General features: G+C 36.7%; 1 protein-coding gene and 1 pseudogene across 3 annotated transcripts in view; one reads left to right on the top strand and one right to left on the bottom strand.

Annotated features, from left to right (window-relative positions):
* Positions 1–26,342, top strand: part of PDE3A (phosphodiesterase 3A) — a 262,353-nt gene that overhangs the window by 74,496 nt on the left and 161,515 nt on the right. The gene's annotated exons all lie outside the window — the stretch shown is intronic.
* On the bottom strand, positions 1,511–4,495 carry LOC308553598 (melanoma inhibitory activity protein 2 pseudogene; annotated as a pseudogene). Its single transcript has 3 exons — positions 4,481–4,495; positions 2,733–3,859; positions 1,511–2,248 (listed from the first exon to the last, which is right to left on the bottom strand). The product of its transcript is annotated as a melanoma inhibitory activity protein 2 pseudogene (transcript).

Raw genomic sequence — 26,342 nt, 5'->3', positions numbered from 1 at the left:
TATCTGCCTTCTCCCTTTTTGCAGTCGGATAAGTTCAAATCCTGAGAAAATGTCATCTCCCTTTTTCTTTTTTCCTCTCCAGTAAAATAGAAATGATCATGCTTTCTGGCAGTCATTTATTATTAAGTGCCTACCGAGGAACAGTGCAGAGTGTTGAGTGTTCTGAGATGAGGTGAGGGCAGACCATTGTTTTCTGCTCTCCTCCAGCCTCTTCGCTTTGCTTGTGAACTGTGGTCCTTAACCCAAGTCTTCCCAGGAAGGTTAATTGCCCGAGCTGACCTCACATTTGGGTAAGGCAGTGAACGGGGCTGGTGAGTGGCGGAGGCAGTTCTCTTATAGTCAGTCCTGGACTCCAACGTATTCAACCTTGTTGTCTTCTTGGTCTGTCAAAACTTTTTAGGGACCATCAGTTCTCTCTTTGAGTAGATATGTATTGCATGCGTACAATGTGCCAGACTACTGTAAGCATTTAGAATACCAGATAACAATTGATAAATCTTCTGTTCACTTGAAATTTTATTCTAATAGATAATATCTCAGTGGAATAAGTGCTGTGAAGAAAAGTCAAGCAGGCTGAGTGGAATTGGTAGGTGGGTATGGAGCATATGTATTATTTAATATAGGACGGCTAAGGAAACTTGAACTGATAAGGCGATATTTGCTTTTTTTCAGGGGTGCAAGCCATGCGCATATCTGGGGGAATTCATTCCAGACAGAAAAAATGGCAAATGTAAATCTCATAGGTGAGGGTATAGCAGAGGAACAAAGGGGAGAGTGGTGTCACAAGAGGTCATAGAGGAATCAGTGGGACACACTATGGCAGCTCTTGTAGGACATGTTGAGGCCAATGGACTTTATTCTGACCAAAGTGTAACCTCTCAGGGTAGAGGCATGATCTTTAGAAGAGTGATGTGGAGTATAGACTGGAGATGGGCTAGTGCAGGCATGTGCTCATATTTTGATAAATACATCAAATGTACTTTTATTTCAAAGGGAGATGCATGGCAAAATTTTGAGCTGATCAGGTCTTGCTACGGGGTAAGAGTTGTAGCATAACAGCAATCTGGTGCTAAACAAAGACTGAGTGTGTTTACTTTGGCACGTGGAAACTCTGCCTTGTTACTTTGAGAACATGTTGAAGGTAGAAAACAGTTTTTAACCTAAACTGAGTCAGAGTGGAAGGATGAGCAGGTGGAAATCCTAGTGACCTGCAGAAAGGTGTTTCCGTTTTATAAAACTCACCGTTTAAATCTAAATCAAGCATTTAACTTTTCATCCTTTCAAATATGTCAGCAAAAGTTGTAGTCTTTGGAAGTATGCCTTGATAACTTGAAAAAGGCTGAAGATATTTAAAGTATTTAAGAATGTGGTTCAAACTTCCAGTCCAGGAAATGTTGAGACCTCAGTGTATTAACAGCTCTCCTAAACACTCTTCAGTGGTACCCAGTTCACCTCTACTCAAATTTTTCTGGAGGAAAAGACCAATGACTTTTTTGAATGTCAGCAGATCTCAAAGCAAAAGGGGAAAGAACTGGTGGATTTTATTATTATTATTATTATCAATACAAAACAAGTCTTTAGATCTATTAAAACTTCTGAGTTCTTTCCTTTGTGGAGAAGGAGCTTGATCAGGATAAGGTTGGCCTGATCGCGGAATTACCGTCCTACAACCCTGCCCCCATGGAGGTGAAAGGAACCGAGGGTCAGGTGGTTTCCTGTGAAGATCAGTAACTTATCCCAGCTCGATTCTCATTTTCTTTAGTAATCTGATGGTCCAGAGGATTCCCTGGGCCTCTCGATCTTCTTTCTCCTCTATGCTAAAGCATAAGTGAGAATCTGAGCAGACCCTTCAACAAAGTTGGAGGGGAGAGAAAAGTTCTAGCTTCAGATGAAGGCCGACCCAGTGGTGAGGGACCGTATGGGGAATGTTCTCTGCCAGATGCTGTATTTGGAAGATCAAGTGCATAAGGAACTTTCTCTAAAAGTTCAAATTTAAACTCTGTTTCAGTTAATTTTTTGTCTGTTGTAAGAATTTTCTTTCTTTAAATCATTGAGGTTTCTTTCATCAGTTCAAGCTGCCAACCAGTTATCATGTGCATTTTTTCTCATGGGAAATAATCCGTCCTTGATAAGGATCAGTGGTTCTCTCCATTTCTTCTTCAAGATCTTTGGCTCACTTTCTATAGATCTCCAGCTCTTTAGCTGCCTGGCTGATCTCTTCACGTGCTTTAGAAAGTTTTTCCTGTTTCTCTAACCCAGCAATTTTCAACCTTTTTTATCTCATGGCACACTTAAAATAATCACAAAAATTCTGTGGCATACCAAAAAATATATTTCTTGCAGACTTGACAGAAAGATAGGTATAATTTTGACTGATTTGCAAAATAATAATAATAGTAATTACCTACCCTTTTTCCTCCAAAGTGTCTTTTTGAAAAAGTGCCTATACTTGTATATAAAGATTTCAGGTACCAAGAATTAACCAATCAGATGCAACTTTATTATGCGGTGTGACCAATAAGATGCAGCTCTGTTATATGACTTATTTATTTATAGTTCAAGACAGGGTATTCACACCAGATAGATATTGTTATGTTGGCTGTTGTCATTTTTTTATTTGACAATCCAAGGGAAAAGAGGCCAGTGCCCCTAACTAAATAGTCAGGTACTGCATGTTTTAAAAATTCTTGTAGCACACCAGTGTGCCATAGCACACTGGTTGAAAATCACTGCTCTAACTGGTAATTTTCTTCTACTCTAAATTTCCTCTGAAGTGTCAGTTTATTTTCTTGATGTAGTTCAGTCATTCCTTTAAGTTTCTGCTTTAGTTCTTGATTCTCATTTTCAAAATGTTTATTTTCTGACTGCAAAGATGTTTGTTCAGTCCAGGAATTTTTAATACACTCTGTAGGCTCTTCCTTTGTTTCATCTACTTCAGATAATTGAGTGTAAATTTAGTTTCGTTGTCTAGGATTTTTAAAGAAGCCTATAACTTAGTGGCATGAATCTGCTTCTTCAAAGCTCCTTTTGATGGATACTATTTTCTGAATCACTCTTTATTTCTAAGTTATCATCTCTTAAGTCTTCTCCGAGCACAGCTGCCCGATCTTGCATCTTTAGCGAGAGTTCAGAGACTTGATCTGTTTTTTTAAATCACATAGAACTTGTTTCACATATACTTTGGAGTCTTCAAATGTTATTTTCTGTTTATTGGGTTTACTCACTTGTTCTTTCCATTCTTCAGCTTCTTGTCAAAGCTGTTTCTGGCTTTCCTGAAGTTGGGAGCTTTCACTCAAAGCATCCATTGTAGCTATCTTGTTGGTCTTCATTCATCTGAAATACTTTGAAGGTTGGTTCGGCATCAGCTACTTGGGATTTGAGTGATTTTGAATCATCTCGTAAGGACGGTATCCTTTCTGTATTACTCACCATCAGTTCATCTTGTTCAGAATGTTTAGATTCTCTAAACTTTTTTTCTAGAAAGAGTATCTCATCCTCAAATGCAGATTTGGAACTGTTCAGCTTTTCACAGATTGCCTCCTAACTCTGGGCTTTTGTTGACTCCTTCTCAAAGCTGGACTCCTTGAATGACTCTACGCCTTCACACTCCTTTTGTACGAGGCTACATTTTTCACGTAGTTTATATCTTTCTTTGATTTGTGTAGAAAGTTCTACAGCAAACATTTTTCTCTCTTTCCACATAAAGCTGGCTTCTAATGGATTGCAAACTTCTCTGTGAAAACAAGAAAACTGCAGAAAGTCCAACAATAGCTGCACCTATCAGCAGTTCCCCTGGAAAACCATAGGGATTAGGAGTTATTCTCATATCTTCAGGCAATGCTTCCACAACCCTGCGGGGCTTTCCCAGGACCAGACCCAAGAACAGCTGAGGGGCAGTTCAGGGCTCCTCGATGGCCCGAGGCTACCTTGGATACAGTGGCCTCAACCAGGGCCTGACTGAGCCAACAGTAAGTGGCAGAGAATACTCAGCTTCTGTCCAGAAGCCAAATTGGCACCAGGCAACCCAGACTAGACCACTTCAGAGCCTTTGCCTAGGGTGGGGGTTGGGGGTGGTTGCTGGAGGAACCTGCACTAACAGGCCTCAAGTGTCCATGCTGCCCGCCAGGGACCCTTGGCCCCTATGTTACCTTTGTGTCCAGATGGTCCTACAGTTCAAGCCAGTCCCTGCAAGAGCCTGTGACTTGCTGTCTCCTCGAAACCCCACCCTGCCTTTGCTTTAGGCCAGGCCCTGTAGGGAGGCAAGGGGAGGGGCAAAGCCTGTGTGTTTTTGTATGGGTCCCAAAGCGTAGTGGGATGGTGTGTGGTGCAAATTTTCTTTGTTTTTGAAGACTGACTGCAACACTGTAAATGGCTGATCTGATGTTGAATAAAATGAGACATATGGGCACTAACATTAGTTTTCTCATGTGTGAATGGGTTCCTGTCTTTGAAATGGTTTTCCGTTGCTTTCCACACATACCTGACTAATTACCATTAAACCTTATCTTAATAGAAAGTCAAATATTTTAGGAGAAACACTCTCACCATGTTATGAACCTTTGAAATATCATACTTTATTTATATCATTAGGCAAATCTCAGTATTATGAATTAAGAAACAGTTAATAGCATGAGAATATGAAAGAATCCTAAAATGAAATTAGAAGCTTAGCCATAACATATACGCTCTGTGTGTATAACTGTTTACTTCTGTTTTTTAGGTTCATTATAGCCTATTTATTTATTTTTATTTTTATTTTTAGAAATGTGAAGTTACATATAGCTTATAAAAATTCTGTGTGTTTTTCTTAGTTCATCAATCCTTCCTTTCTGAAGATACAAGCCTGTGAATTTGGAGGTAGCTCTACACATTTCTTCTCTTCATTAGTATGCCATTTTTTTCCATTTCTACAGAGTGTGTATTTCAAGAACAGAGTGTCCTTTGTGTTAGTTCATATTGAGTTGTAGCCTAACACATGCCTACAACTCTGGTGTGATTCCCTTTACACCAGCTTCCCAAGCAAAGTGCTTGCATATTCTAGAATGTTAAATATCATTAGTACTTTTATTTATAATTTTAAAAATGCTCCATGTCCTGAATAAAATGGAAAATAGAAAAGTTGAGTGTCCTGAAGATAGATAAATTGGGAAAGCAAATAGGACAAATGATTCCTACTTTTTAGAAGTTGAGAGGCTATATTGAAACAAACATTTGAGAAGAAGAAAGTATTATAAATAATACAAATATGTGCCAAAAATATTACTCATCTCAGATCTCCCTTTTTGAGATTTTGGATCAATAAGAAATTGTGTTTAAATGGAAGCTGTTTAGAGGCCATTGCTGAGTGTGAAGAGCCAATGAACTAAGTCAGCAGGTTAAAACCTGACCCTCTGGCCCATTTATTTTTCTCTCTTCTGCCTCTTGAAAAGCATGTTCCCTAGAGATCCATTCAAATCGTCACTGGGAGTCCAGAGGCCCCACCCTTTGTCCAGTACACTGAACTGTGTTATGCAACGTGGAAATTGTTCCCATTCCAATTCCTGACAGCCAAAGTCGTGGAAGTCAAGCAAAGAAACAGGATGCTTCTGTGAAGCACACTTTGCACTGACAGTTACAATCTGTGAATGGAACTATTTTTGTTATACAAGCAAATATGTTGGGTTTTAAATTTAAATTTTATAAAGTATGTCAACCATAAAAAGCTCTAATAATTAAGAATCCTTATTGGGGAGCAAGAATTTGCATCTGTTCCCATAAGATGAAGAAGTAGTGGAAGAGATGAAAAGGTGCCATTTGGTGACCCATCTAACAAGGTGCATTGAGTTGTATTCAGGTGACTGACCATATGTGATATTATGCATGGCATGAGTAATACTGTGAATTTGAATGCTTTTTTATTTTCAGTGTAGCTTTAAAGAATTATTTTAAGACTAAATTATGACTAGTACATTATTTTAAAATGTCTCATAGGAAGAGACCATTTTGTCTATTTTTGTGTTTCTAGCTCTGTTTTTGTGTAGTTGATGCTGTAGACAAATTCAGTCTGAATATGGACATCACCTAATCTATTAACAATTACCTGAATGTGGCTTTGTGTGTGACAGATAAAATTTGAATTTTAGGATAAAATGGTTCTTCTTTTTCTCCTCCTTAGAAGTCACCACCTGTTCCAGTTACTAAAGGGACCTGCCTTTCTCCATTTTTAGTTTGAATGCTAGAATGGGATGTGAAGTGTGTGTTTCCCATCATATGGTTATGAGGGCAAAAAAATAAGTTGTCTTTTGAACTCCAGACTTTTAAAAAATTGCAGAAATAAACACAAATTTATTAGCTTTTTGGAGACTTCTTTGTTTTTCTCATTGTTGGGAGGGCAGCCTTTGTTAAATAGGCCTTCCAAAGTTTTTTCTTGGTTGCTGAACTACTTGACCAGTGTATTATTTTCATAAGTACACTCCATTTTTATCTAATTGGGAGTAAAAGAGGACAGCTGTTAAACATAAATTCTAAGTTATTGGTTGTGTTCATCCTTTAGAAAATTCTGTTTTGAGAAATAGCAAATAGACTTGCTTAAAACAGAAGATTATAAATATGTGAAATCTCTGGGAAAGATTTTTTAAGGAAGAAGATAAAAGAAAGGAGATCAGTGATAACTCCACTCTTCTTTTGTTTGTGTGTCTAGGAGTCTTTAATTCTGCAATCAGTTATAAAGATAGTTTAGCCCAAACCCTTTTTAAATAAGGGAAGACACTCAGGCCCCAAAGCTTTGTATAATGATTTCCTATGTTCCTGCCTGGTACTCTTTCCATCACCCCATAGACCTATCTGTTTCAGCATTAAATGCTTTATAAAAATGAATTATTACTCTTGATTATATAAAAGAGAATTTTTAAAAAGCTCTCCTTTTTATTTACTTTTTAAAGTATGTAATACTCTCTTAAAAGCATTGAAAATGCATCTTCTGGCATCTTTTACTAGATTTTGGACTGTATTTCTTATGTGTTGTTAAGATATCCACTTTAATCTGAATGTTTGAGCTAATTAAACAGTGGAATGTTGTTCAATGGATAAGAACATTTCTTTCAACACTCATTTAAATTAATAGCAAGTCTGCTTTTTGTAGCCAGCTTTGTGATTTTGTCCTTTAAACTCAAGCAAAGTAAGTTGCGCTGTTTAGGTTTTAAAATAGCAACATTGTTTTACTGGGATTGAGCTCTATTTATAAATTAATTATGGTATTTATTTTTTCATTTGCTATTCACTTCTGAGTACTCCCTTTTATACTCTTGAGCTATCTCAGAATCTTGCTTTCATTTTAATAACATTTTGCATATTATATATTTTGCATTTGTGTCTAGTACTAATTATCATTAGCCTTTTGTCTGGAAATTAAAGAGGCAGATGATTTGAGTTCTGCACTAGCCTTTGGTCCGGGGCAAATTAGATAATTTCTCTGGATCTTATTTGGTCATCTGTATGACAGTTCGGATCTATCTATAGGATTGATTGTAAAGATCAAATGAAACGAGAATGATAAATTGTGTGGCATGGCCTCGGCAACCTGGTAAGTTGGTGTGAGTGGTCGTCATGTAGATGCAAGAGGCAGCGCGCACGACCCTGACCCAGGGCCTGCCTAATGTTCGGGGTGCACCGATAATCTCGCCTGCGCTTCCTCTCCCGCCGTCAGGCAGCCTCGGACCTGCCAGATTTAGGAGAATCATTTCATTGTTGCTGTTATGATTTTGACCTAACTGCTGTTGAGAGGAATGAGAAAGGAGTACTTGAGAAGCGCTCCTTCACTCCACGCGAGTCGTGGCTTGGCAGGCGCTGTCATTGGATTTTGCAGGACTTCTCCGCACAAAGAATGGAAGAACCACAAGGCCCCCGCTCCGAGTTTCAGACGCCTTTACTGGCAGGAGCTAGCTTGTTAAATGACCCCAGAGGAGAGGTAACTGAACAGCTTATTTTGCACACCGTGAGGCTGCCACTTTGTCAGCCAGGGTATCGCTAACGTGGTCTAATCTTTGAGCCCTCCAGGTTCCACAATGGACTGGGAAGTCCAAAGCCTTGGGGCTCACAGGCGCTTATCTGTGTTTCACAACCCAGGGATGGTTGGCTTGAAAAATCATTATTCACCAAGTATGAAGAGGCAGAGATCACTTCACGCTATTCCCTTTGTTATTTTTAATTTTAATTTTGGGGGCAGATTTTGAGACACATGTTCATGTTTAACCCTGGAAGACTTCCAAGCCATTCTTTAACACTGGGAGTTACTGAAATTTTCAGATTTTCTAGCTACCCCAATAATCAGTATCCTTCTAAGTTACCCGTGTGTGACATCCAAGAACCATTTTTGCCTGCCCTTTCAACTTCATTACTCACTTTTACTAGGTTGTAATGTCCTGTCAGTTTTATATCTGTCAACTCCTCTCTGTTCCCACAGACTCGGCCCATTTTAGTCATCTCCCACCTAGGTGGTTGTCAGTCTTCTGTTTCTAGCCTCTTGCCTCCCTCAGCCTCCCTCTAATTAGTCTTTCCCATTGTCTTCAAAGTCACTGTCTTAAAGTATTCATGGGCAGGGTGCTGTTTTAGCAGAGAAACAGATTGATTCTTTCTGAATTTGATAAATTAATTCAAATGCTATGTTGGTGAAAATAATTATTTAGGAGCCTTTTCAGTTTAAAAACACATAAAGTTTCATTTTAATAAAAACAGGTGCTTTTATATGTTTTTTAAAAATATTGCATACTGAACAATGCCTAGAGAAGCATAATAGTCTTAAACATGACATATTTTTGATGACATATGAAAGTTAATATTGTGTGGGAAAAGTAGGGAAATAGTAAGTTATTTAGGAAATAAAAACAGAGTATGTTATTTAACACAACTTAAAGGTAATCTAATTGTAAAGAATGCCTAAATTCTGAAGTTAAATGTCAGTGCAGAGAATGAAAGCAGACAAAATAGATATTCCCATGGGACAACTGTTCTTTTATGGGCTTTCAGGGAACTCTAAATGACTTTCTCTGCCAAAAATGACTTTGGAAAATTGTGTCTTCTTCTTTTCTAAATTTGATTCCATCCCTACCTCTTCTTGGAAATCATACTTAAATTTAATCTCTTTCTCCTGACAACAATTTTTTGGAGATGGCAATGAAAACACAAGAAACAAAACAAAAATTAAAAAGTAGAACTACATCAAACTAAAAAGCTTCTGCACAGCAAAACAAACCAACAAAAGGAAAAGGCAACTTACAGAATGGTAGAAAATATTTGCAAATCATATATCTGATCAGGGGTTATATCTAAAATATATAAAGAACTCATACAACTCAATAGCAAAAAACAAACAATTAAAAAGTGTACAGGGGAACTGAATAGACATTTTTCCAAAGAAGTTATACAAATGGTGAACAGATACCATGAAAAGATGTTCAACATCACTAATAATTAGGGTAATGCAAGTTAAAACCACAATGAGATGAACCAAAGAACATATATGCATATATGCATAGCCCATTGACACAGACAATAGTGGGAGGAAGGCACGGGGTGGGCGGAGGCTGGGTGGAGGGCCACAAAGTGGGGAAAAATGGGGGATATCTGTAATACTGTCAACAATTTTAAAAAACCACAATCAACTCACACCTGTTAGGATGGCAGTCATCAAAAGGAAAAGATGTAAGTTTTGGCAAGGATATAGAGAAAAGGGTACCCTCATGTATTGTTGGTGGGAATGTAAATGGTGTAGTCATTATGGAAAACAGTATGGAAGTTTCTCAAACAAGTTAAAAATAGAACTACCAAGCCCAGCTGGCATGGCTCAGCAGTTGAGCATCAACTTATGATCCAGGAGATCACGGTTCAATTTCAGATCAGGACACATGCCCGGGGTTGCAGGCTGGATCCCCAGTAGGGGGTGTGCAGGACACAACCCATCAGTGACTCCCTCTTTATTGATGTTTTTATCTCTCTCTCTCCCTCTCCCTTCCTCTCTCTGAAATCTCAATAAAGTCATATTAAAAAAATAGAATTACCATATGATCCAGCTATCCCATTTCTGGGTATATATCCAAAGGAAAGGAAATCAGGATCTGAAAATGATTATCTGCAGTCTCATGGTCACTGTAACATTATTCACAATAGCCAAGCTATGGAAGCAACTGAAGTGTTTGTCTATGGATGAATGTATAAAGAAGATGTGATGTATATACACAATGAAATATTACTTATCCTTGAGAGAGAAGGAAATTTACTGCATTTATAACAACTTAGATGGGCCTCGAGGGCATTATGCTTAAGTGAAATAAGTCAGATCGAGAAAGACAAATACTATATTACTCATATGTCGTATCTAAAAGTCAAACTCATAGAAACAGAGTAAGATAGTGGTTGCCAGGTCCTGGGAATGGTGCTGGTGGTGCTGGTGGTGGGGGAAATGGGGAGATGTTGATCAAAGGGTACAACATTTCAGTTATAAGATGAATAACTTCTGAAAATCTAATGCACATAGTGATTAGAGTTAATAATACTGTATTAAAGACTTGAAAGTTGCTAAGAGAGTAGATCTTAAATGTTCACGGTACAAAAGAGAAATGATAATTATGTGAGGTAATGGAGATGTTAACTAACACTAATGTGGTAATCATTTCACAGTATATATCAAATCAACATGTTGTATACCTTAAACTTACACAAGGTTATATGCCAATTATATTTCAGTAAAGCTGAAAAAATTAATCTCTTTCCTAGTTCTATATCTAATACATGAGTTAACAAAAGCAACAATCATTCAGTAACATCCATTATTTTTCTTATATATTAGGGTATTTTTAAAAAATATACTAAAGCTTTGTCCAATGAAATAAATAAATTTGTTGATGAACTTCATGGCATGAAATAGGAGTATTTAGAGTAGTGATGGAAAATAGGTTTCATCTTGAGTGTTGTTACTACTTGATAAGGAACGTGGTGTTAAGAAGGGCTCTGAAGCTGTGTCTCAGCTCAGTGGAACAGAGGGAAGTAAGAATTGATGACGTCTGAGTTGGCTGACACTTAGAGGATGGTGTCCCAGGGGCCTTTTCTGGTTTCAAGTATGACTATTGTTATTAGGGGATGAACCTAGAGCCATCTGATTATGAAGCTCAGATTATCCCCTCGCTCACCAAGTGAGGACACAGCGAGAAGCTGGCCATAAGCAAACCAAGGAAAGAGCTTTTACCAGAAACTGTCCATGCTGGCACCTTGACCTTGTATTTTTAGTCTCCAGAACTGTGAGACAATGAATTTCTGTTGTTCAGGCCACCCAGTCTGTTATTTTGCCATGGCTGAGTGATACGTACAGATTACCAGGCTTTATCCTGGAAATTAAGTCAACAGATCTGGAGAGCAATCTAGCATTTGAACTCTTTAATATCTCCATAGGATTTTGTGGCGTACATGTAGGGTACAGAGCAATCTAATTTTTAATTCGCATACAAGTGCTTTTTGACCCTGCCTGGACATTAAAATCTCCTTTGGAGCTTTTAAATATGACGGATGCAAGGTTCCCGCCTGGATCAATTAAATCCTGTGTAGGGTCAGGGGTTGGTGTTTTTAAAGAGCTTCCCATTAAGTGCGTGTTAATGTGTCTAACATGCAGCCCAAGGAGATAACCGCTGGCCTAAATTAATCTCCTTTTCTGAGTGCTGCTTCTCCACAAATCCCTGTTTCTGAAGGTGGAGTGTGATCATTCTCTTTCCTCTGGGCTCCCCTTTCCACATCTCAGAGCAGCATTACTAGTTTATGAGTGATAAACCCATCTTCTGTTGCTTCAAGTTCTTCAGCACTTAAAATCCTAGAATAAGTACTGAAAAAGTAAAAAGCACATGCATTTTCTAGGTTTTTGGATTCTGGGCGAATTGGTATTATTTAAAGCTGAACATTTCGAAGAAGCAAAGAATTTTAGACTTTGTACTAAAGTAATATTTGATATGTGATACATGTTCTTCTTAAGGCTATTTTTCTGGCCTTCTCATTCAAAAAATATTTATTGAATAATTTTATATGCCTGCAGGCTACTGTATTTGGCACTCAGGATGTAAGGGAGAGGGTAACATTCAGAATATTTTTGTACCAGTGTGGCACTGACATGATTAGTCAGAAAATATGTGGACCATAAACAGCCCTTATGTTCCTACTGGTGAATATTGGCCCCAAAGTTAACACTGAAAGGGACAGATACATCTTTACCCCCTTTAGGTCTATAGCCCCTTGTAGAATCTTACAATTAAATGTATGTCAGCATAACCTGGGCGATTTCTGGGTATCACCCCCAGAGATTCTGATCAGAATTGGGCTCAGGATGCTGAATTTTTAAAATATTTCCTGGGAAAATGAATAAGAAAACCAAGCAGGAGTTCCTTAGCAATTGCATGAAGCAATTCAGTGTCTCGAGTTAATGCCGTGTTGTTTTTCTTTAATAATTTTTTCCAGGGTCTTTAGTGGAAAATCTCTGCTGCCTGATAGTTGAGTTGGTCTCTCTGCATCAGTTTTATGGGGGGTTAGCTTTCGTACCTTCCAGCAACTTCAGCTCCCCCCTTTACTCCCACTGCAAACCCCAATCAGTGGGAAATTCTGGAAACTTGAAGCTAGGGACCACTTTTTTTTTTCCTTTTTACTGAAGGTACAACTGTTCAGTTAGATATAAAATCCTGCACTCTTCAGTTGTTAAATCTCTCTCTGAATCTTGTCATCCCTCAGGGATTTTATTAATCAAAATAACCACATTATCACAGCTGCAACTCATCTTAAGAACTATGTCTCAGAAAAACAGTAAGTAGCTAGTGATTCTCTATATCCCGAGAAAAAAAATAAAGAGTGGCTTAAAGTCCAAATCTTATCAGTGTTTCCTCTGAAATTTTTTAGATGTTGGAATGTGTAGCTTAATCTTGTTTTGACTAATTTTAAATTTGGCTTGAATTAAAGAGCAAAAGTTTTGGGAACATAAGCAGCTAAATATCTAAAGATATTAAAAAGTGTATATAGACTCCCTTTTAAAAATAAATTAAAATGATTATTTACCAACATGGTAAACCTTTTAAGCATGTTATAGTTAACATATTTTAAGTAATATTCAGTGCAAACTTGTGTGTGATCTTACATGTAGTTAAGTTGTAAGACCTTTAATTTTTTTTTTCAATAATGAATTCAAATAGGGAGGTAGATCTTAGAAATGGTGTCTAATTTGCTTCTATATCAATTCTGGTGAGTTATATCATTGAATTTTTGTAGATAAAAACTTTTAATGTGAATATTATGCACCTGAAGAGCTCATATGATATGTGTACAGTTTGAAGAGTAGCAAACTGATTGATGCTCCACTGTTCAGCTTAAGAAATAGAATATTACCAGTGGGTTTTTTGTAGCTCCCTGGAGATACGACTCTGATCCAATACTCCTTTCTTCCTTACACAGTTTATCCATATCTTGAGTTTTGTAAGAATAATTCTTTTGCTTTTTTTGTAATAGGATGAATCCTTTAAACATATAATGTTTAGTTTTGTCTACTTTTGAATGCTATAATATTGGAATTATACTGTTAACTTTTCTGTGACTTGCTTTTTTCACCCAACTTCTTAGATTCAACTATATTGATGTCTGTGACTATACAGCAGGTCCTTGAATGTGTCATTTTGATTGTCATTTCATTATAATGTTGGGGGGGGGGATTGTTGACCCAGGGCTGCAGTCCACGTGGAGTTTGTACGTTCTCCCCATGTCTGCATGGACTTCTCTCCTATACTCTGGTTTCCTCCCACAGCCCAAAGATGTGCACATTACGGGAACTGGTGTGTCCTCATTGACCTCAGGGAGTGTGGGTGGGTGTGAAGGGGCCCTGTGATCTAGGGCATCCTGTCCAGGGTTGCTTCCCATCTGCCACCCTGAGCTGCTGGGAGAGGCTCTGGCCACCCTTGACCCTGTACTGGAATAAGCAGGTTGGAAAGTAGTCATCTTATTTGTTTTTATTGATCTTTCTTAACTATGTATAGCTCACATTTATTTCAATGTTTAATATTGGAAGTATTTTGTGTCTTTATTTAGAAGTTGGGTGATTTTTTGTGACGAAAAATATACTGTAGGGACTTAACGCTTGTTAGTATCACTTACCTTATGGTAAAATTGGTTTTGTTGAACGTCGTTTGCTTAAAGTTGCAGTTTCCAAGAACCTCTTGAGACTTTAAGTGAGGACTTACTATAGTTCATTCATTTCCCACTGCATATTAATTCGTTGTATGAAGCTACTACACCACAACATATTTATCCATTGTTGTTTGATGGACTTTTGGATTTTCCCAATATTTTTGAATATTACTAGCAATATGCAAAAAATTGTACGTGGCCTCTAGTGCCCATGTACAAATACATAGATCTTCAAGGTGTAAACCTGGGAGTGAATTGCTGGGTCATATGGTATGTAATTGTTCAGCTCCCCAGAATAGAACCAAACCATACTCCAAAGTGAGTGTAACAGTATACACTCTCCCTAACAGATTGCATGAATTCTCATTATTTTACACACCAACAAGTCTTATGGGTATAAAACGGAATTTACTGTGGTTTTCATTTTCATGTTCATGATTGATAGTGAAGTTGAGCCTCTTTTCATAGATTAAGGAGCCATTCATGAAATGCCTCTTGGAGTTTTTGCCCACTTTATTATTATTAGCAGTTTGTCCTCTTATTTTTTTTGTAGGAATTTCTTACATATTTTGGATATGTATCTTTTGTCAGATATACACATCTCCAGTGTTTTTTCTTAGTATTTTCTTGAATTGTCATTATCTTTAAGGTGATCATTTTGATGATAAAAGTTATTTTAAAATTGTAATTGTATTAGTTTCTTATGACTTCTATAACAAATTGGTACAAACTAGATAGCTTAAAACCAAGCACATTTATTCTTTTACAATTCTGGAGGCCAGGAGTATTAAATCAGTTTCAATGGTGCAAAATCAAGGTTTCAGAAGGCATTTCTCCCTCCAGAGATTTAAAGGGAATTCCCCCCCCCCCCCCCAGCTTTTAGAGTTGCATTCCTTGGCTCTTGGCCTCTTTTTCCATCTTCAAAACCATCAGTTTAGTGTCTTCACTCCTCACATTGCCTCTGCCACTTTTGTTCTTAGATTTTCTTCTGCCTCCCTCTTGTAAGGACGCTTATGGTGACATTTAGGACCACCCAGATAATCCAGGATAATCTCACCATCTCAAAATCTTTAATCCTATCTGCAAAGTCCCTTTTGCCATATAGGATAATATTCCCAGGTTCCAGGGATTAGGATGTGGATATCTTTGGGGCCATTATTTAGCCTCCACAGCAGATAAATTTATGTGTTGTTGATTTTTTCTTTTGGTTGTAGATGCGGGGGTGCTAGGATTGTTGAATCTTCACAGGCCAGAGTAGCCTAATAACCTAATGATTTGTTAAGAAGTCTCTTAGATTACTGTTGGTGTTGTTTAATGATGAGGCAAGATTACCCTTTCTTTTTATCTACCTCTGTTGCTAAATGTAGGGAAATTATAATACATCTTTATATATACCATATCTTTTCAAATTCCTAGACTCCTCTTTTCTCCCACATTGAAATCAGTAAAATGTCCAAAGTCTTGGGCCGAGTGCCCTGGGTGAGCTCACACTTGCTTTTCCACGTGAGTTCTGTTCTATGGCAAGATCTAAGTAAAGGGAAGAAACATGATGCAAAGAACTTTTGCAACCTCTTTGCCTAATTCAATGATTTATTAATGTTAAGCATGCTTGGTATGTAATGAACAAAGGAACGACCTTTGGTTTTGTGTTTCTGAAAATAAATTGGGATTTAAATGGGCTGAAGACACAGGCTCTACTCCTAATAAAGGAAGAAACTGAAAAGCAGATGTTCTTGGAACCATTGGTGGGGAGTGTAAGAGGCTGGTGCTAGATAAGCATGGACGTAGAAAGAGGAGTGAGGTGATTTGGAGCCAAGAAACCATAAGCACAGGAATTGTTTAAATGCTTCAGTTTGTATTTAAGTTTGTGCTAGGAGTTGTGGAGTTTAAAATTATGTGTATTGCTTAATGTGAATGTCTTTGCTTTAATCACTTGAATTTTATCTAATTTATTGTCCTTTCCTTTGTCTATGAAAAAGTTTGTTCCTTTGGCTTTTATTCTTACTTTGAAGTCTGAAAAAATATTTAGAAAAATGCTATCACAGCAATTTGCTATTGACTTAGCAAAATACTAATGTCACAAACTTATAATTGATTTTAATGTCCTTAGACTGGGGGAGATCAATACCTGGTAATATCAATACCAGGTGGTAAAGGGGGACAAATATGATATGTATGTTATGCTGTATAATATTTGATTGTATCATATTTGAGTTTTGTGAGATGGATTTGATGAGTGTTGTGATCCCAATAAGAGGAAGTTGCTCTCCTGTGATTGCCATAGAAAATAATTATTATAAAAATTTCAATAAGCATTCGGAGAAACTTGACTGAGTGAATGAGTAATTCAGTGATATTTCTGCCTTAAAAATGGAAACTTAAAGGCAAGTTTCAGATCACTAGTCCATCTTGATCATGGCCTGCCCTCTTCCATCTTGTGGCATCATGTATCTTGTGGACCTACTACAGGAGAATACAGTTGGCACTAAAGGGGAATTCATTCCATGTGATTATCTAAATTATCCAAGATGAATAGACTATGAATCTCTTGAACATATGTTTGGGTCCACAGGGATTCAAGCCAGTGCCTTGGGGTTTAGATGAAAAGTCCTTCCTCAAAGAGCAAAAAGATATGTCAACAAAATTACAACCCTTGGAAAATCCCATCAAATTGTTTTGAATCTGTGGGCTAAAAATGTCAGTACTTATTAAACTATACATTTAACATTATTAAGAATATAATTACTGAATGCCCTGTATTCTTTTCTGCCATCAGCAATGAAGTGACAACCGAGCATTTGTTTCTCTGATGTAACAGGGCCACTGTTAGTTGTGAGTAAAAAAAAAAGAAAACAAAAGAAATTGCCTGTCTCCTACTAACACTGTCCAGGAATTTAGCTCAGGTGGGTCAAACCCTCATTCCACCCATATAATCCCTGCTGAGCCACATTTTGAGGATATTTCTCTTTTCCACAAACACTTGGTGAGCATTTCCTTACCAGTACGATACAAATGAAGGAAAACATATTTCTGACATTTTCAGGAATTTCAAAGTCCATTGGATAATTTTTTGGAGCAAAAAAGGTTCTACACATTTGCTTGAGGGTTGCTTTTGAAATCTGGAGGTACCACAAAAAAAGTATGAGTTTAATAGTTTTACTATAAATACCCCTTTTCCCCATTTTAAAAAATACCATAGCAAAAAAAAATACTATATGCCAGCAAATTTATAACCTTAATAATCATGATCGTTATTATGCAGTTTGCAAGTAAGAAGGGGTTCCAGCCTTCCAATTTCTGGAATAATGCACCATTCTCTACTGTTAAGCAAATACTTTATGTTTACCACGTCATAAGTCACAGCACTTCTAGTTGAGATGCAAACTATTAAGACCACAGGTCAAAAGGCATAATTCAATATCTAGCTAGATAAACAGGAGGTTTAAAAAATAACTCTAAGTTTCTGCTAAAAAAATCTCTCTCAAACATAAAACAAGCGAGGGTGTCCACCTGCCAACCAGGACTCGGTGGGAGGGAAATGGGGCAGGGGGCCAGGTTCCTGAAAATTAATACATAAAGTGCAAAGACTCACTTTTCTATAACATCCTCTCCAGTGCCAGCAAGTATTAGTATGTTCTTTAACAGGGTCCGTTTACGATAGAGAAAATCTTGCTCTGGCTACTGCGGCTCAGTTGGTTGGGTGTCGTCCCTGTACCAAAAGGTTGCCAGTTTGGTTCTTGGTCAGAGCACGTGCCTGGTTTTCAGGCTCTGTCCCAGGTAGGGGGCGTGTAGGAAGCAATTGATCCATGTTTTGCTCTCACATGGATGTTTCTCTCCCTTCTTCTCTCTCTAAAAATTAAAAAGAAAAAAATCTTGGGGGAAAAAAAAGGTAGAGGAGATAGATCTCATGACTGACTGACATGGTATTTTACATTATGAGAGAAAGGAAAATAATTGTTGATTTCTTTGGGTTGATTCATCTATCAGACACTCGGGCTTCCTGTGTTTTGGTTAAAATTCTAACTATCTTTATAACTCCTGCCAAGCATTGTTTTTGACTTGAAGGGGAAGGCAGTTCGATTCCTCCCCACCATTCCCTTTATCTGGAATTGAACTTGGGAATTTCTTAAGATTCAGAGGTTTCAGTAAGTAGTTGGGTAATATTCAGATGCCTAGTCACCCCCCCTCCCCCACACACCTCAGCTTTGCATATGGAAACTGTTAAACATATTGAAGAGCTGAAAGAACTTTACATTGAACACCCAGGTACATAACAGATTCTACCATTAGCATTTTACAGTATATGTTTAATCACATATGCATCCATCTCTCTAACCCTTGATCGATATAGGAATGCATCTAAACTCTTTGATGCATTTCCAAGTAATTTATAGATGTGGGTACACATCCCTGAAATCTATCAGCATGCATATTATTAAGTAGCAGTCAATATTTATTTATAGTTAGTTATGTTTTGAACTTAACTAGTCTGGATCTGCTTAGCTGAATAAACTACTTGTGAGTAGAAAAGATGCCAAAAATAGGAGTGGTTGAGATTTGGCTAGAAAGGACCAGTTGTCATCTTGGATTCATAATAGCTTTCAGTATCCTTAATATGCTAAATACTTTAAGTACACTATTTGAGTTGCTCCTCACAACAGCCTGTCAACTTGTTTTGTTACCCTATGTCCTTTTTTAAGGAGTTGGAGGTTTGTAGAGGTTAAATCACTTGTCCAGGGTATACGGAAGGGCTGGAATTCACAGCCACACATGCTGGTCTTTGACTTATGTGTGTGTTTTAAACCAGCATCTTTATAATTTAAACAAAACTGAGGTATTTCTCCTGTTTGTTTAAAATATCTTCAAAATAGATATCATGTTTTCAAAATTAAAAGTTTTTCTCCAAGCCACTCCATCTTGCAGTAGATAGAAATAGTACCACTTCCAATTAACTTGGACATCTATTTTTTCTGTTATTTATAGACTGATACCAAAATATTTGATATTAAATAAAAAGTTAGTTTCTACTATTAATGTTGAAACCTCATAATTATTTCAGAGAGCAGTTATTTCTAGTATACAATGTATTTTCAGACTTACTCTCATTCTAATATTTTAATTCTTTTCGTCTTGATTTGATATATTTAGATGAATGAGTAAAGACATTAGTTACCTCTGTTTTTAAAAAACTCTTTGAGCCTGGTCATTTGGCTCAGTGGTTGAACATTGACCCATGAACTGGGAGATTGAGGTTCGATGCCCGGTCAGGGCACATGCCCGGGTTGGGGGCTCAGTCCCTAGTGGGGGGCGTGCAGGAGGCAGCCGATCAATGACTCTCATCATTGATGTTTCTCTCTTTCCTTCTCCCTTCCTCTCTCTGAAATCAATAAAAAAAACTGTTCAAAATTTGAGTTTAGGATTGATGAGCTAAATTATTGTAAATAATAAGTTAATATCTCTTTTTTAGCCATAAATATTTCTAAGGGAAATACTGCTTTACATTAACCTGGAAAAAATAATGCTTCATGAAATTTTGTTAGCAGTAACTTCTTTACTTGACTCTGAGGTTCAAGAGGGGGAAGAACAATGTAATTTCCACTGAGGGAATTCATTTCATATGTAAGCTTCGTTTCATTTAATTGTAGCAAAGGGGCTTATAAAACAGCTTGAAGCCTTCTTTTAGCTAGTTCTTAACACGTTAATATATAATTATGATTATTGAGCTAGTGTGCCTTAAGCATGCTATGAATTAACTTGCCAAATAGATTGATGTCAACTAAATTCTACCTGAAGAGATGCCATACACTGCTGAGTAATCCAAAAACCTCATTTTTAAATATTTTGCCAAGAATAAACAAATATGTATTTTTGTTGCATAGGTAGGGAATGCATATTTCTCATTCTCATGTCTGTCCTACTTTATAGCCTTTGCACATGTCATGATTTACAATCCCATGCAGACTCATGTATCCTTCCATATGTAATTAAATGTGCTAGAGAGTTGTAAAGGGAGCGAACGAGTTTTATATTTTAAAGTAATTACAGTCTTCCTGATTTAAAGAAACACTCTTAAGTGTAACAGGAAGGCACTGAGAAAGATTTCTTTTGCTCCGTCTTTGAGTACATTAACCTTGGGAATGAGACCCTTAAACAGCAACTGGGTCCTTTTTGAAAAACATCACCCTCCCACCCCTTCTTTTAAAACAACCAAAAATGGAGGTTGAAAAGTCCTTTCATGATTCATCTGCTCCAACAGCTTGCCTGTCTTCTTTGTCACCAGAGGAAGCGGTTCTCTTCAGATCTAATCTCCTGCCAGAAGCCACAGATTGGGTTCTTGAAAAATCGGAAGGACTCATTTTTCAAATAATTAATTAAAAACAAATAAATAAAATGTGTAAGGCTTTAAGGTTCTGGAGATGACTCATGTTCTTCCAAACTAGTCTGACATCAGTTGTGATGTTCATAATGATGATGTGAGAGAGGGGTAATTAACTTTAGGAATTGTTCTTCATGTACATTTTTATTTTAAAGTGCTCTTAGGGATAAGCGTGGTTTATTCCCATTGACAGCTTGGGCCCTGTGGAATAAACAAGGGAGCCGTGTCGGGAGGCAGTCTGCTAAGTTGGAAGGAGCTGTAAATCCAAAGAGGGCACTGAGAAAATAAATATAGTGATAGCTGTAATCAGACATAAACACCCTGGGCAGCCATTTATATTTTATATACTTTCATCAGATTAAGCTTCTGGAAACACTTAGGTTATGTCACATGACTAATATGTTCTGGATCCAGAGCCCGTAACTCTGCCCACTACACAAACTGCGTTTTCTGAGTCCCTGATGACTCTGATTCTTTTTTTTCTTGTTGGTATTTTCATTTCCTAACACAGTGCTTGACACTCAATAATAGCTCAGTAAATATTGGATGTAGTCCACAAAATTAAAAATTGCCTGCAAATATAATTACTGTATATAAAACTTTCTTATAATTGTAAAAGTTTCTGAGAAATAATACTTTTTATCCAAGTATACTACCTATTTTGAAATATAATTCAAATAGCATTTCTCCTTTGTAATCAGAACAGATTTTGATGGGATAATTATATATTACAAAATCCTTATAAACACCAGGAAAATGCCAGTATGTTATGGGTTATTTTTCAGTATTATTAATATTAACCTTAAAAAGTTCCTCTTTTGCTATCAACCCCAAATCATTTTTAGTTAAAAATTTGGGCATATGCATTTTTGTCTAGATTTTTGGTTAACTGGAAAGTCTTCCAGCCATCTGAATTTTCCTCATCATTTTAATAAGAAGAAGTGATAGTAATTACACTAATTTGAAAATGTTTACTTGTGACATTTTCAACAGCTATTAAAACTCGCAGTTTCTCATGGCCAAGTTTCTGATCTATACTTTTTCCTAGACAAATGGCTATTAGCTGGATCGATTTATGATTTTTCAGGTAAACACTGCAGTATTTCTCAGGAGTAAAGTTGAGCTCTGATGTCTTTACTTCTAAATACTCTTTCCTCTTAAAAAATATTTATTCATTCTTTTCAAAGATAGCCGACAGTTAATAGAAGTTGGAAAACATCGAATAAGTCATTTTTCTTTGTATGAAATATATCAAATGCAGTATGTTCTAAAAGTTTCATTGCAGTGTGTACTGATGACTCCTCTCTTTTTATGGGTATAGGGTGATTGTGCGGCCTCCGGAAGACCTTTCTGCCACTCCTGCTCCCTGCTCAGTGCTCGTTTATGTAAATTTCTACTTGTTTCTGTCACAGTATATTCTCCTGTGATATATCATGACACATCTCCTGCCTCTGTTCTTGAGTGCCAGAATTGAAAATTTACCCCGAACTGGGAGTTAAAAGGAAGTTCAGAACAATGACTCTCACTGCAGGAAAATATTTTGGTTGCTCCTCATATCATCTAAATCTTGGTCCTTTGAGCTCATGATCAAACATGAGCACATTTATAAAATGCTTTCGTGGGGCCAGCATGGCAAAAACTGTGGTTGGCAAGTGATTCAGATTACACTGAGGACACTTGGATCGCAGACTTCTGCAGATGGAATTGCTTAGGAGAGTCTCCTCATCACTTAACATCTTTTTGCACATGAATAGTTGAACGTTGTATAATAAAATCTTAAATTGATTTTAAGTTGATTAATGCTAGTGCAGCAAAGAGGTTGTAAGGTATAGAAGAGAACAAAGCTAAGAAGGTAGATTATTAAACCTGAAACCCGAATGATTAAAAAGCTTAGTTTGTCAAGATTTAATCATCAAGTCTGAGTCCTTTTTACCACTATTGACAAAAGCAAGTATCTGAGAAAATTTTTTCTTTTGGCTCTGGGGATGGCAGTGAGGATGAGTCAATCTGTCCATGAAGTTCTTGCTCTAGCTTTCTGGCTTTATATAAGAATCAAGAGCCAAATTCCCCACTATCTTTGAAGAGACTCTGCATATAATTTTGGGTCTTCTTGGAGATGTGTCAATGGCCAAGCAATAAGAGGGATTTGGCAATTAGTGTCACTGCTATAAAATGACACAGTTAATTGCAGAAAAATCACAGGGCAGAAGGCCAAGTCAAAGCAATAGAATGTCTTCCAGCTTGTATAATGCTTTTTCGCTATATAACAGAGGCTATTTCAGTTATCTCCTTAACTTCTTTCTCAGACACATAGTATAGCATTCATGATTTAAAAATTATTCTGATTATGGATGAGCTGCTGTAGGTACTAGGCATTATGTAATTTAACATGGTCAATTATGTCTTCTAGTAGTTTTATATCTTAAAGAAATAAGAGAGCATTTGTGAAATTAACAGGGAATGCGATAATTAAAGAAATGCCTTGATTAATTGCAAGTCTGTTAGGAATAAATTTCCTTAATTCGGTCTACTTATCATTTTCATCTCATGGAGAGAAGTTTCCCTCCTCTGATGTTTTCTTTGGATTACATATCTCTTCCTGCCCCCCCCCCCCCCCATGATTTGTCCAGAAGCTATTCTATTCAGCTTGAAAACCATAGTAGGGCAGGAAAGAGAGGAATATTTGTGAATAACATTTTCCACAATTTAATAAAGATAAGATAAGAACATAATAAAGATAAGTTCCAGGGGGGGCAAGCTAACCAAACAAAACTAACCAAACAAAACTAGCGATGACAGTGAGGACAGAATACCATTCAAGTTATGCAAAGAAACCTTAGGAGAAATTCTCTTCATTGACTTTCCCTTAACCAGTTACCTCTCTAATCAGTGCTTTCTAGTCTGTCTGTTAAAAAACACACAACAAAGCCAGCTGATGTACATCAGTTGTGTTTGTTCCCAAACTTATACTAACTGCACCATCAATTGTGTTTGTTCCCACTTATACTTAATTATAAAATTTAATGAAAAGTTCTATTAACTGTTGAGATATAAGCAGACTAATATTGTTTTTGTTTTTTTTATGAAAACTTGGTTAAATGCTTTCTTTGGATGGCTTAGTGAAGGCCCAGCGGATATGACATATATGTTAAATTAGGTGTAGGTGATAGAGTTGTGAAATATTTGGGGAACTGTAAAGGTCAAATAACCTTGTTGCATTACAGATGTTTAAGTTATTTTCCCTTTAAAGGTGACATGGAAAACCAAGTTGGAGTCCAATACCTTGTAGGGCCTTGTCCTTCATAGAAAGGCTGGAAATGAATGTATGAATAATGAGTATTTCAGTTAAAATCAAATATTTATTTTATGTACATTTGATTTGTTTAAATGATCCTCTACTTTACATGATTCAACTGTATTGACTGTTTATTTGTTAATCAACTCCTAGTCTTGGTCACCTGTATAAAAAGACTCTTACAATATTAATCTAAACCTAACCAAACCTGGGACACCCTGGGACCTAGTCCTTGCAGTTCCATATAAAGTAACATAATGAAACAGTAAAAAAAATAAATAAATAAATACAAGAAGCATTTTAATCTTTATTTGTATCTTTTTTAAAACATTAAAATGAATTCCATTTGTTGCTCATGGAATCTCTTCTTAAATCTCTTGGTTTAAACAATTGATTCAGAATCTCTAGGGAAGTGACTTGGTAAATATATATTTTTAACAAGCTCCCAAAATGTCTTTTCTCTGACTGGTATGGGAAGCACTACACTATTTCTTCTTGTTATTTTAACTCTATATAATTGATCATTTAACTGGAAAATTTAAAAATATTATTATTTTAGTGACTAATTTTATGCATTGCACATGTGTGTTCTTTTTTTTCTGAACTCTAAAACAAAAACAACAAAAAGAAACCTGATATAGGAGAATGTTTCTTACCCATGTAGAACACCAGTATTTCTGTTGAAAAATAACTGACCAGAAAGCCATGGCATAGAAAAATTCTATTTCTATAGGTGTGTATTTTCTAAAACATATCTTTATTGATTTCAGAGAGAGGACAGGAGAGGGAGAGAGAGAGGTAGAAACATCAATGATGAGAGAGTCATTGATCAAGCCCACAACCCGGGCATGTGCCCTGACCGGGAATCGAACCCCGATCCTCTGGATCCTAGGTCGATGCTCAACCGCTGAGCCACACCCGGCTGGGCAGGTGTGTATTTTCTTAAATGAGTAGATAATGCTTTACTCAGGAGCACATGGGAAAGAAAACATCAAGCACAAGTTGAGAACAAAAAAACTGAGTTTAAGACAAAGAGAGCAGATTCTGGCACCCAAAGTAGAAAAATGCAGAACATTAGAGCCCAGTTATCCATTCTCAAGCCTGCCTGGATGTAATGCACATTAAAATAAAACAAAAATTGTTTCTCCAAGGACAGAATTGGAGCTAAGTGTGTCTGTTTCAGAGATAAGCACTTCTCAACTTCTAGTGTAAAAGGAGAAGCTGGTGTTTATGTAAAAGCATCTGTGTAAAAGCCATATGGAGCTGTGTCTAATAAATATCCATTTAATCAGATGTCACTGTGTTTTTTAATGTTTTATAGTTTGATGCAGAGAATGTACTTTTATTTCTTCAACAGCTGCTCTTTTTAAATGGGTGCAGCTGTACTACAGATCTAATTGGCAACAATTGCTTAATTTTTAGTCGGTTGCTTCCAGTCTTTCAAAAGCAATGTTTCGTGTTTCTGTGGAAGGGAAAGCCTTGATTTCTTTTTCCTAGAAAGTGCAAAGTACGATATGAAGTAGGAATTAAGCAAAGAAAAGTTTCTGCTTGTTTTTTTTGTTTTTGTTTTTTTAAAAAAACATGAACATTGCATTTCCTACCTTGAAAGCACTACTTTTCCTAGACTTCTTTTTCAAATCACATTAACTAAGAGATTTGATGACCAGATATCAGTCTTCATCTCAAAATTGCTAAGACATTGTAAGCTAGAGAAAATCTTGGCAAATGACCTGAAAACGAGAAGTAAAAGGACACATTAATTTTAAATGCTTTGGGAATAACCCAGTACCATGTACTTGTTGCTTGATTTAGAACTTTGACTTTTCAATACATAGAGATACTTGTATCTTGATGTGCTTGATTAAATTAAAATGTAAAACACATGTCCTCCTCTCTTCCCTCCTTATCTTCCCGTTTCTACTATAATATTTAAAAATCTACTTTCTGGCTTAGTTGCTATGGAGAATTCATCTTTTTTGCATGCCTTAAAATTCAATCTCTTTTAAACCCAGAAAAAAATTAGAGGAATGTTAAGCATTAATGTTATAGTGTGTAATATTTATCCTAGTTTCAACATATTTTACTTCATAGGCTTTCATCTTCCAAATACAACTGGGAGTACAGATGCATAGAAATTAAAATTTTGATTTAGATAAATGTGTACCACTCTTAATCTTTTATTCAAGTCTCATCTAGAGAGCTCAGAACCTATAGGTCAGATGAAGTAAACCTTCTAGGTTATCTGTTTCTTCACTCTTCACATACCCACTTGACCCAATTTAGCTATGATTTTTGTTTACATTATGCCTTTTTAATGGAATATTTTAAAATATCTCCTTGTATTAAAATCTTGTTAAACATTATCTAAGTACTTCTTAATTTCTGTATATAGTAGGTAACACAGAATTCTATAATACCTGTGAATTTACCCCCGACCCCAAACTATAGACCCTCTTAGTAATCTAGCTATTACCCAGACCTAAATTACCAATT

The sequence above is a fragment of the Miniopterus schreibersii genome (assembly GCF_964146895.1).
Source record: "Miniopterus schreibersii genome assembly, chromosome: 2".
NCBI lineage: Eukaryota > Metazoa > Chordata > Mammalia > Chiroptera > Miniopteridae > Miniopterus > Miniopterus schreibersii.
Note: the sequence above shows the minus strand (reverse complement) of the source record. Positions and strands in the feature narration are given on the sequence as shown.